A 13232-nucleotide genomic window follows, 5' to 3' on the forward strand; every position below is an offset into this window, starting at 1 on the left:
TATAGGTGGGCTATGTACAGGTGCAGTAATCTGTGAGCTGCTCTGACAGTTGGTGCTTAAAGCTAGTGAGGGAGATAAGTGTTTCCAGTTTCAGAGATTTTTGTAGTTCGTTCCAGTCATTGGCAGCAGAGAACTGGAAGGAGAGGCGGCCAAAGAAAGAATTGGTTTTGGGGGTGACTAGAGAGATATACCTGCTGGATCGCGTGCTACAGGTGGGAGATGCTATGGTGACCAGCGAGCTGAGATAAGGGGGGACTTTACCTAGCAGGGTCTTGTAGATGACATGGAGCCAGTGGGTTTGCCGACGAGTATGAAGCGAGGGCCAGCCAACGAGAGCGTACAGGTCGCAATGGTGGGTAGTATATGGGGCTTTGGTGACAAAACGGATTGCACTGTGATAGACTGCATCCAATTTGTTGAGTAGGGTATTGGAGGCTATTTTGTAAATGACATCGCCAAAGTCGAGGATTGGTAGGATGGTCAGTTTTACAAGGGTATGTTTGGCAGCATGAGTGAAGGATCCTTTGTTGCGAAATAGGAAGCCAATTCTAGATTTAACTTTGGATTGGAGATGTTTGATATGGGTCTGGAAGGAGAGTTTACAGTCTAACCAGACACCTAAGTATTTGTAGTTGTCCACGTATTCTAAGTCAGAGCCGTCCAGAGTACTGATGTTGGACAGGCGGGCAGGTGCAGGTAGCGTTCGGTTGAAGAGCATGCATTTAGTTTTACTTGTATTTAAGAGCAATTGGAGGCCACGGAAGGAGAGTTGTATGGCATTGAAGCTTGCCTGGAGGGTTGTTAACACAGTGTCCAAAGAAGGGCCAGAAGTATACAGAATGGTGTCGTCTGCGTAGAGGTGGATCAGAGACTCACCAGCAGCAAGAGCGACCTCATTGATGTATACAGAGAAGAGAGTTGGTCCAAGAATTGAACCCTGTGGCACCCCCATAGAGACTGCCAGAGGTCCGGACAGCAGACCCTCCGATTTGACACACTGAACTCTATCAGAGAAGTAGTTGGTGAACCAGGCGAGGCAATCATTTGAGAAACCAAGGCTGTCGAGTCTGCCGATGAGGATGTGGTGATTGACAGAGTCGAAAGCTTTGGCCAGATCAATGAATACGGCTGCACAGTAATGTTTCTTATCGATGGCGGTTAAGATATCGTTTATGACCAGCTCTGAAACCAGATTGCATAGCAGAGAAGGTATGGTGAGATTCGAAATGGTCGGTAATCTGTTTGTTGACTTGGCTTTCGAAGACCTTAGAAAGGCATGGTAGGATAGATATAGGTCTGTAGCAGGTTGGGTCAAGCGTGTCCCCCCCTTTGAAGAGGGGGATGACCGCAGCTGCTTTCCAATCTTTGGGAATCTCAGACGACACGAAAGAGAGGTTGAACAGGCTAGTAATAGGGGTGGCAACAATTTCGGCAGATAATTTTAGAAAGAAAGGGTCCAGATTGTCTAGCCCGGCTGATTTGTAGGGGTCCAAATTTTGCAGCTCTTTCAGAACATCAGCTGAACGGATTTGGGAGAAGGAGAAATGGGGAAGGCTTGGGCGAGTTGCTGTGGGGGGTGCAGTGCTGTTGACCGGGGTAGGAGTAGCCAGGTGGAAAGCATGGCCAGCCGTAGAAAAATGCTTATTGAAATTCTCAATTATGGTGGATTTATCAGTGGTGACAGTGTTTCCTATCTTCAGTGCAGTGGGCAGCTGGGAGGAGGTGTTCTTATTCTCCATGGACTTTACAGTATCCCAGAACTTTTTTGAGTTAGTTTTGCAGGAAGCAAATTTCTGCTTGAAAAAGCTAGCCTTGAAGGAATGAAGGAATCCACTGCTAATTGTAGATGTAGCAGTTGTGGTTTCCTTAATTCAAACGGTTTTCTGACAGACTGTTCTCACAGTATCAGTAAGGCAGAGAGTAACAGCTTCTACACCTGCATTGCTGTTTGGGGATTTAGTCTGGGTTTCTGTACAGCAATTTGTGACATCAGCTGATGTAAGAAGGGCTTTATAAATACATTTGATTGATTGATTGACCATCAAACTAATTCCACGACACTGAGAACATAATTTCTGCTACAAGGTAAGTATCTATTCATTTAGGAAACACCATGACATAGGTGGGTGGGGGGGTTAGAGTAATTGTTATGTTTGAACAAACTTTCAGGCTACTTTTGAACTTTTTCAGTTGAAAACGGATATTCCGAGTATAACTAATAGTAATATAAAGACATTGAGCCAAATGGCGATATTTAGATAAACATTTTTTTCCCAAAACTTCAGAAATGACCACATTCATGTATCATTTCCTGTTGTACACTTGTTCTGAGTTTACTGGATGGGCAAATTTCAATTTTTTTTTTTTTTTTTTTTACAGTTTAGTATTTAATCTCAAAATAACCCCAGTTGGTAGGCTGTGAAATATGTAGTAGTTTGAGGGTACATTTTTCAACCTGTAACTCCTCCATTTTTCAACCTGTAAGTTTCAGGCCATTTACAAAAACCTGTTAAAGGGAAATTTCACCACTTTTAAACATATTCATCATCTCCAGTGGAAACACCTAATCTGTTTATGGGCCCTATTCAGGCTTGAGATAAAATGTATATTTAACTCCATGTTTTATTTATTTAAATCTGTTTTAAAGATGCAATATGCAGAAATCACTTCACCATTTCCTGGTTGCTAAAATTCTAATAGTTCACCTAATGTGTCATAGTAAGTATAGTGTAGTGAATCATTGTACCATCTAAACCGCTGAGAAATATATTTTCCATAACCAAAACTATTGTATTTTTATCTGTTTGAAGCTGGAATACAAAACCAAAAGTAAAAGAGTCAAAAATGAAACTTAATAACATGAAGCACTGAAATAGCGCACATAGAACAAATCTACCTATAACGACACAGGACAAGACCCAAATGCAGACACAGGAGGCAGATGGTTAGAGTCTCTGATATTTATTAATAGACAAGGGGCAGGCAAGAGGCAGGTCGAGGACAGGCAGAAGTTCGTAAACCAGGTCAGAGTCAGATGGGTACAGGATGGCAGGCAGGCTCGAGGTCAGGCAGAAAATGTTGGAACCGGGGGGGCTAGAAAACGGGGACTAGACAAACAGGAGCACGGAAAAACACACTGGTACACTTGACAAGACAAATTGGCAACAGACAAACAGAAACCACCGGTATAAATACACAGGGGATAATGGGAAGAAATGGGAGACACCTGGTGGGTGTGGAGACAAGCACAAGACAGGTGAAACAGATCAGAGTGTGACACTTCCGCTTCTTGGAATTCTATGTGAATGACACATTGCAGCTTTATGTCTACTTATCTCAAGTCTAAGTGATTTTAACCAACTACGGGTAAGCAAGTTACTTTAATAACCTTTGCCTGCTCAGTTAGTTAACGACATGATGCACACCAGATGACATCAAAAGTGTTTCCCGATGATGTCATCATAAACACTTATCTTCTATCTCTTTGACAACATAACATAGAAACCCATAATTTTCACATAATGTATGTTGATGTAGGGGTGGTGCTGGAGATGATGAATATGAGGTTGAAAATAGGTGACATTTCCCATTAATGGGTTATTGTAAATGGCCTGAAACATTCACCAAGTGAAACCGCCTTTAAAGGGAAATCAAAATGGGTGCAACACTGGTCCACCTCTTCCTCTATGGTGAAAGAGTTACAGGTTGAAAAGGTAACCCTCAACCTACCGCATACTTCACAGTACATTAGGGTTGAATGGCGGGAACCCGGTTACTGAGATTTGCAAGGATTTAGGGTAACATGAGGTAAGAAGCCCTAAAATAACCCAGGGGGCATCTCTTAACCCAGGGGGCATCTCGCCCCATAGTACCCTACCGCCCAAAACCACTCACTTTTCCCTGGATGAATAACTGCGAGAAACCAGTAAATTAGAATACATTATTTATATGAACAGCATTGTGTGAAATTGAGCTGTTAAATGATGTCATTTCTAATTATGTCTTCTCTACAGCCTCTGCATGACGAACCAACACTCAGGGTGGGGACAGACCCATCTCAGTATGGAGTGCAGTTCACAATGCATGTAGACCTATCATCTCATCATGGAAGCTTTTTTTCAGGAAGGCCTGCATTTCCTGCAGCATAGCCTATGCTACAGTAATATAAAGACAAAATGCACGTCTAATTTATAGCCTCTGCCTCTTGTGCAATATGCAAGCACCTGTGTTTCCGCTGGCCTCTCCTTAAAAAAACGTTCCTTAGCTCTTGGAGCCCCATGCAGGAAAGGCTAGACTCGAATAGCATGTTGGACATAATTTTAGACCAATAGACTTTTCGAAGATGGTTTTTTGTTGAATGTTTCATGTAACTGTTGAAAGCGAGGAAGAGGAGGTAAGCTACTAACAAAGGGACATTTTTTGAAAGGTAACTATTTCAAAATGAAAATCAAATTCACTAGCCTACACTTGTAACTTTGAGGCTGCCTGTGCAGCACCTGAACTGCTTGTTCTCTTTAAGTGATAATGCCAGAGAAGCCGGTGTGTTTTTAGACCCGAGGAGGAAAACCGCACCACTATACCCCCCAAACACTTCTAGGGCATTGTCATTTTATACGACGCGTTACCAACATATTCAAATAATGATTGACATATTTCCATTAAACATTTTTATTTTTATGAATTTATTCATACTATTTCATCCTATCACAAGATATAGACCCGACACAAATCTACGGTTGCTGTCTAAGCCGACTGGTGGTTCGTTCTATTAGTTCGGTTGCCAGAAACACGATCCAGTCGTTCATTCTTTTTGTTCTGTATCTATGGACGTAACCCAGTCGTTCGTTGTAAATGTTCCATTGCCTGGCAACATTCTTATCCATTGCTTGCTAGTTAGCCAACTACAGCTAATTGTTAGAGTTGCGTAAATTCAAATCTGGTATCAGGATAAATATAACAATGAGTCACCGATTTTATACTATGTATTTTTTTATTAGCTAAGTAATAAATGGCAAATGCAACTTTCGTATATACGGGCTCACTGTAACACCACGCAGGGCAGAACAGAGAACTGACAAGATGTATGTAAAACAGTATTCTTTATACTGTGATAGACAGTTCCAACCCGTCTGTTGGCCTATCACAGTAGAGACTGGGCGTGGTTTAAACTTGCTCAGCCTATTGCAGGCGCTCAGGCGGGTCCCCGCCTCTTGGCGCTTCTGTTGATAAATGTAAATGTTGCTTGTGAAGAACATCCAGGCTCTCATGCTCCATACCGTTATCTCGCACTTGGCTCCTGTTATCTAACAAAAGACCGCTTGTTCTCGCAACACCCCGCTCTGAATGTTGCCCCCTCCAAACTAATTTGAACAGTTCCTGTCTTCATGCTTCTCTGTATTTTTCCATCATGAGAAAGTCCCATGGCCCTGATACTTTTAACAATGTTTCAAGTCAGCTATGTTGCATAACACATACAGTGCCTTGCGAAAGTATTCGGCCCCCTTGAACTTTGCGACCTTTTGTCACATTTCAGGCTTCAAACATAAAGATATAAAACTGTAATTTTTTGTGAAGAATCAACAACAAGTGGGACACAATCATGAAGTGGAACGACATTTATTGGATATTTCAAACTTTTTTAACAAATCAAAAACTGAAAAATTGGGCGTGCAAAATTATTCAGCCCCTTTACTTTCAGTGCAGCAAACTCTCTCCAGAAGTTCAGTGAGGATCTCTGAATGATCCAATGTTGACCTAAATGACTAATGATGATAAATACAATCCACCTGTGTGTAATCAAGCCTCCGTATAAATGCACCTGCACTGTGATAGTCTCAGAGGTCCGTTAAAAGCGCAGAGAGCATCATGAAGAACAAGGAACACACCAGGCAGGTCCGAGATACTGTTGTGAAGAAGTTTAAAGCCGGATTTGGATACAAAAAGATTTCCCAAGCTTTAAACATCCCAAGGAGCACTGTGCAAGCGATAATATTGAAATGGAAGGAGTATCAGACCACTGCAAATCTACCAAGACCTGGCCATCCCTCTAAACTTTCAGCTCATACAAGGAGAAGACTGATCAGAGATGCATCCAAGAGGCCCATGATCACTCTGGATGAACTGCAGAGATCTACAGCTGAGGTGGGAGACTCTGTCCATAGGACAACAATCAGTCGTATATTGCACAAATCTGGCCTTTATGGAAGAGTGGCAAGAAGAAAGCCATTTCTTAAAGATATCCATAAAAAGTGTTGTTTAAAGTTTGCCACAAGCCACCTGGGAGACACACCAAACATGTGGAAGAAGGTGCTCTGGTCAGATGAAACCAAAATTGAACTTTTTGGCAACAATGCAAAATGTTATGTTTGGCGAAAAAGCAACACAGCTCATCACCCTGAACACACCATCCCCTTTGTCAAACATGGTGGTGGCAGCATCATGGTTTGGGCCTGCTTTTCTTCAGCAGGGACAGGGAAGATGGTTAAAATTGATGGGAAGATGGATGGAGCCAAATACAGGACCATTCTGGAAGAAGACCTGATGGAGTCTGCAAAAGACCTGAGACTGGGACGGAGATTTGTCTTCCAACAAGACAATGATCCAAAACATAAAGCAAAATCTACAATGGAATGGTTCGAAAATAAACATATCCAGGTGTTAGAATGGCCAAGTCAAAGTCCAGACCTGAATCCAATCGAGAATCTGTGGAAGGAACTGAAAACTGCTGTTCACAAATGCTCTCCATCCAACCTCACTGAGCTCGAGCTGTTTTGCAAGGAGGAATGGGAAAACATTTCAGTCTCTCGATGTGCAAAACTGATAGAGACATACCCCAAGCGACTTTAATCGCAGCAAAAGGTGGCGCTACAAAGTATAACTTAAGGGGGCTGAATAATTTTGCACGCCCAATTTTTCAGTTTTTGATTTGTTAAAAAAGTTTGAAATATCCAATAAATGTCGTTCCACTTCATGATTGTGTCCCACTTGTTGTTGATTCTTCACAAAAAAATACAGTTTTATATCTTTATGTTTGAAGCCTGAAATGTGGCAAAAGGTCACAAAGTTCAAGGGGGCCGAATACTTTCGCAAGGCACTGTACATACATCCACACAAGCCAACAGCAGATAATATTCAATCATATATATGGTAATGGCTATAATGTAAAATACAGGATCCAACATAACTTACAGTCACGTCAAAAAAATGCAACCAGAATAACAGAAAAGTAGCTGCATTTGTTTAATATTTTTGTGGATACACCCGTAACAATCGCCTGGCATAGAAAATCTCCTCACTAGTCAGGACAAAGTTGTTCAGAGGAGCTAGCCAACAACACAGCTAACACAGTCACTTCAAACTGAAGCTGGAAAGACTGCAAACTACAGTAGCTGCACTTCGTTTCGTTTTATATTTTTCAATTGACATTTGTATATATCCATAACAATGATGCCTGCTGATTCATGATTTCGATTGGCTGAGAAACGCTGCCTGCCTGTCTGTCCGTCTCGTCCCGACTCGTTCATTACTATAGGACAGCTGTAGATTGAATTTGAATATTGAAACAATGTTGCGAATGTTGGCGAGAAAGACAGCAAGGTTTGCACAAATCTCCGCTGTTGAAAATGAAATGTTCGTTTTTTTATAGTGGAGATCAAGTTTATAAATTGCTTGGCTGGGCTGATGAGACAGTGGATTGCGTAGTCAGATGGAACAGAGTAAATAGGCATTTTAACGTCCTAAATTTAGCCGGTGGTAACTTGTGGAAAAGACACCGGCTGGAATGAGGTTTTAACCAATCAGCATACAGAATTAGACCCACCCGTTGTACAATCTGTCATGTGTAATGTGCAGTAGCCTACATAATACAGTATACAGTGGGGCAAAAAAGTATTTAGTCAGCCACCAATTGTGCAAGTTCTCCCACTTAAAAAGATGAGAGGCATGCTCTTATGTCAGGACTAACACTGCCTGGGCTAGATAAACGCCGACTTAGATGGGAAAAAGATCTGGGTATTGATCTTGATGAGGACCTATGGAGTGACCTATGCAGGGATGGTGTTACATCCACATTGAACTCCAGATACAGACTGATCCAGTTTAATTTCCTCCATCAGCTCTATATCACCCCATCTAGACTGCACAAGATCAACCCAGATATCTCCTCCCTATGTTTTAGATGTGGCTCAGATGAAGGAACATTCCTTCATTCCACTTGGCAGTGTTCAAAACGACACGGTTTCTGGCAGGGGGTATGCGATACCATATCCTCAATTCACGGGGTTGCATTCCCTTTAGACCCGGAGGTCTGTCTACTGGGTAACTTTACTAACACCAATCTTAGGCAAAGCCATACTATAAAGCTAACAGAAATATTGCTAGCGATTGCCAAGAAATGTATTGCCTTGAAATGGAAATTGGATTCCTCCCTGCCAGTTGCAATGTGGCTATGGGAAGTTAATAGTTGTATCCCTTTGGAGAAAATCACTTACTGCTTGAGGAATAAGTTAAAGACATTTTACAGAATTTGGCAACCTTTTACTGACTATATGGAGAATCTCCCCCACATCTCATTGATTGAATCTATATATAATCCTCACATAATGTTTCACACGTAATGTATAATATGTAGCCTACGGCAGGTGATCCAATGTCTCGTTATTCTTTTTTTCTTATTGTATGTTTGTTTATATAATTATTATTATTTAGTTTTTTGTTACGCTCGTCTGTTACTGTCACTTTGTCCTATCGTTGACTAATATCTTTTCACTTTTGTTTTGAATGTTCTTAATTGGAAAATGCAAAAATAAAATATTAAAAAAAGAGAGAAAAAAGATGAGATGCCTGTAATTTTCATCATAGGTACACTACAACTATGACAGACAAAATGAGGGGGGAAAAATCCAGAAAATCACATGAATTCACAAAAAAAAGCTTTTTTCAAATGTGTGTCAGGCTTCATCTTCAAAAAGAGATCCACATCGATTTTTATTCCGTTCAACATTCTAATCACCAGGATTTAGATGAGCATGGTCAGTCTTAAAAATCCATCAAAGTACAACCAGAGAAGGACACAAGGTCCAAGTAAAAGACATGCCCTTTCCCTGAACCCTTCTTTACAGAGCAGCCAAAATATTGTTTATTGTGGCTGGCTGAGTAATGTGTATCTGGTATAGGTAATAGGGTTGGGTCGTGGGCACTGTAGTAGTATGGCTGGCTTGGTTATGGGTGCTTGGCATGCAACAGTGTCAGTATCAGTGTCCTCAGTCTTAGATGTGAGGCCAGGTCTTGGCCACATCCTGGTGCTTAGCTTTATGGATCTACTGGCAGTATGCAGACCAGAGGACTGAGATGAGAGAAATATGGATACAATTTAGAGAAGAATAAGGGACAGATTGCAATTTAATGAGGGGGGTCCAAAGTAGGGGAGGGTTGTCAAAAACAATGTTTTGCTTTGGAGAGTTTTTTTTATTAGGCACAGGGGAGGGTAGTGCGTTTTTTTTCCCTGGTTTACATTCACTCTTTTGCAAGTTTAATATATAATTTCTTCCATCATAGACACATTTCCTGCCTCCCCATATCAAGGTGTTTTGGTACTTCCCTTATGTACTACGCTTTTTCATGTGCTAACATTTACTATACCACAGGTCAGTATAGTCCACCAGTCTAACGGTCTATCCTGTCATCTATCCAACATTCAACGTGACAATAGTGGTAGGTGGATCGTTTGTCCAGTTCTGCAATAGGCTAACTAGCAATCATACCACACATAAAAGCGTTCAAAGCTGCATAAATGTTTAACATGAATCGACAAGTAAGAACAACAGAGAGGCCAGCTGCATCACTGCACATGAAAGAACAGTGAAGACATGAAACACAAAGCTCCTCTATTGGTCTTGTTTAGGGACAGTACAAGTATCCTTCCTAGACTAACCGACAACACCACAATGCATTGAATAATTGCATTATTGTTTTCAAGTGAGTACAACATTCTACTCTAGGCTGAGGTGAAAATGTCATTTGAAGTCATGCGATTTTAATGTTTCATTCGATTTAGATCAGTTGTGGGTCTACTCTCGACAGTTTATAAGGTCTAGAAAGGCACAGTGACAGGCCAGTCTGGCTGTATTTTTTTTTTAAACTTCTGATACTGAATGCGCAGTCTGTTGCAGATCATCATTCTCCATGTATGCTCCCGGCAAGCCCAGTTATTCAGGAAAGTTTAACACGTGCTCTGCCTCCTCTCAAATCTGAGCGGCCATTCCTCGCATACCTAGTACCTAACGCTTCGATACAGCCTAAATATTGATCTTTTAACTTTTTAAATGTATTACCATTTATATGTGGCACAAAAGACAACCAGTCACAATGTTTTAATCTGATTGGGCTAAAAGTCTTCCGTGGGCATGCTCACGTTCATCCAAATATAATTCCAGCATCCTCAAAATGGCTCGACATAAACCAGGTTTCCATCCAACCTTTTTATGTGAGTAAAGTAGCATACATGTCTAACAATACATTTCACCACATGGGAAAGCATGCAGTTTATTACGTGACAGATAACATCAATTGTAATGAACTTCACAGGGTGGTGAAAGTGCACAGCGATGAGGTTGATGTTCTTTTCAATAGATATTGAGGGTCTTATTCGGTGACATGATGATCTTGCTTGGCTACCATTTTACAAATAAAAATAATCTTGCACTTGTGTCCATAATAAACTCTTAATGTGGTCGCGCTGTATTTGCAAACTGTTGGCTAGGGCGCACGTGCCAATACCAGTGTGCGCACATTATCTATATGCAATGAGTTTTTTGACAACCATCAGTAGACCTAGAGTTAAGAATGTGATGGAAACCTATTAAACTTGTACTTTTTTATCTGGTACATGGGAATTTAACCTCAAAAGTTATTTTTATGTGCACTACGTATCCACGCCCAGACGTTATTCGGAAACAAGTCAATTGGATGGCAACGCAACTCTGATGGAAAAATGCGCCAGGATTTCCCTTAGCTGGTAATTGCCTGTATTTGGCTGATAATTTGTAAAAAAAATCTGATAAATGAAAGTGTAGTGTCGCCTACACCCCGAATTTGCACTTCAGTACCATTCTCTCATGCCTTGCACACATGTGGTCTGCTGCTGAGAAGAGAGCAAGAGAGGCAGTCAGTTAAGAACAACTTCTTATTTACAATGAAGGCCTAGGAACAGTGGGTTCAGGGGCAGAACGACAGATTTGTACCTTGTCAGCTCAGGGGTTTGAACTTGCAATCTTCCGGTTACTAGTCCAACGCTCTAACCACTAGGCTACCCTGCCGCCCCTGCTCCCTCGGCCTAGGCCACTGTTGATTGTGCCTTTTTCATTGAAGTAAAACAGAAGAGAGGTAAAAGAGTGTGCCTGTAGTGAAAAGCCTACAAGGGGAATTTAATATACATCTTAATATTGTAGTGGACTAAGATGAGAAGAATGCAGGTTACCATGGAACTCTCTATTTAGGTGATGCAATTTTGGAACTTACATTTATTTATAATTATTTGTTTTATAATTATTATTAGTTTAAGATAGGTTATAAGTAGGTCTGTTGTAAAATAAATCACATTAGCCTATTTCTTTCATTTGTTGGGTATGGTTGCCACTTGCCTTTTTTGGTAATTGCAGCAATATGGCCTGTTCCAAACGTTTGTGAAGGTTTAAACCAGTTTGTAAGTGTTTTGTTTCTGTTGAGACAGTTTCTTTGGCCAAATTAAGTTCCAACTGCAATGCTCTGTTTTCCGCAATGTAATAGCCTGCTCGTATTTTCCCTATAAACAATGGCTTGACTTACTTTTGATATTACCCTAATACATTTTAGAACGTTTTGTGAAGGTTTGGTGTGTTCTGGCTTTTGTTAAGCTTTAGCTAAGGCAAGCCTATAATAAGAAGGCAGTGTGCACTGGTGCTCAAACTGACTCCAACAGTTGAACTTGAGGTGAGGAAGAATGTTTCAGACCTACCAGAGTTACTCCTATAATCTAACAATATAATGCCTATCTTTATACAAAATATTCTGATAGTCAGTTTACGAATTAGCCTCCTGTACTATATCTGAATAGCAGACGCAGTAGACATCTGACATAAAGAAGTGCTTGTCGGTGTCGTAACATGCAGCCGGAATATCTCTATTTCTCTGGAGCCTAAAGTTTCTCTTCTTTGATATAGGTTACATATTTTTTCTAAATATCATACTGAGCAAAAATATAAACACAACATGCAACAATTTCAAGGATTTTACTGAGTCACAGTTTATGGGAAGAAATCAGTCAATTGAAATGAATTCATTAGGCCCTCTATGGATCCATCTATGGATTTCACATGACTGGGAATACAGATATGCATCTTTTGGTCACAGATACCTTGAAAAAAAGGTAGGGGCGTGGATCAGAAAACCAGTCAGTAGCTGGTGTGAACAACATTTGCCCTCTCCTTTGCATAGAGTTGATCAGGCTGCATAGAGTTGATCAGGCTGTTGATTGTGGCCTGTGGAATGTTGTCCCACTCCTCTTCAATGGCTGTGTGAAGTTTCTGGATATTGGCAGGAACTGGAACACGCTGTCGTACACGTCAATCCAGTGCATGCCAAACATGCATGCGTACATTATCATGATGATGGGGGATGAATGGCACCACAAAGGGCCTCAGGATTGCGTCATGGTATCTGCAATTGTGTTCGTTGTCCGTAGCTTATACCTGCCCATACCATAACCCCACCATGGGGCACTCTGTTCACAACGTTGACATCAGCAAACCGCTCGCCCACACAACGCCATACACATGGTCTGCGACTGTGTAGCTGGTTAGACGTACTGCCAAATTCTCTAAAATGACGTTGGAGGCAGCTTATGGTGGAGAAATTAACATTAAATTATCTGGCAACAGCTTGGGTGGACATTCGTGCAGTCAGCATGCCTATTGCACATCTGTAGCATTGTGTTGTGTGACAAAACTGCACATTTTAGAGTGGCCTTTTATTGTCCCGGACACAAGGTGCACCTGTGTAATGATCATGTTGATGAATCAGCTTCTTGATATGCCACACCTTTCAGGTGGATGGATTATCTTGGCAGAGGAGATATGCTCACTAACAAATTTGTGCACAAAATTTGAGATTAATAATATTTTTGTGTTGGGTTTGCGCCAGACATAGCGTTTTCAATTTTAGTCTCATCTGACCAGAGTACCTTCTTCCATATGTTT

Source organism: Oncorhynchus kisutch, linkage group LG3 (assembly GCF_002021735.2).
Source record: "Oncorhynchus kisutch isolate 150728-3 linkage group LG3, Okis_V2, whole genome shotgun sequence".
NCBI classification, from domain to species: domain Eukaryota; kingdom Metazoa; phylum Chordata; class Actinopteri; order Salmoniformes; family Salmonidae; genus Oncorhynchus; species Oncorhynchus kisutch.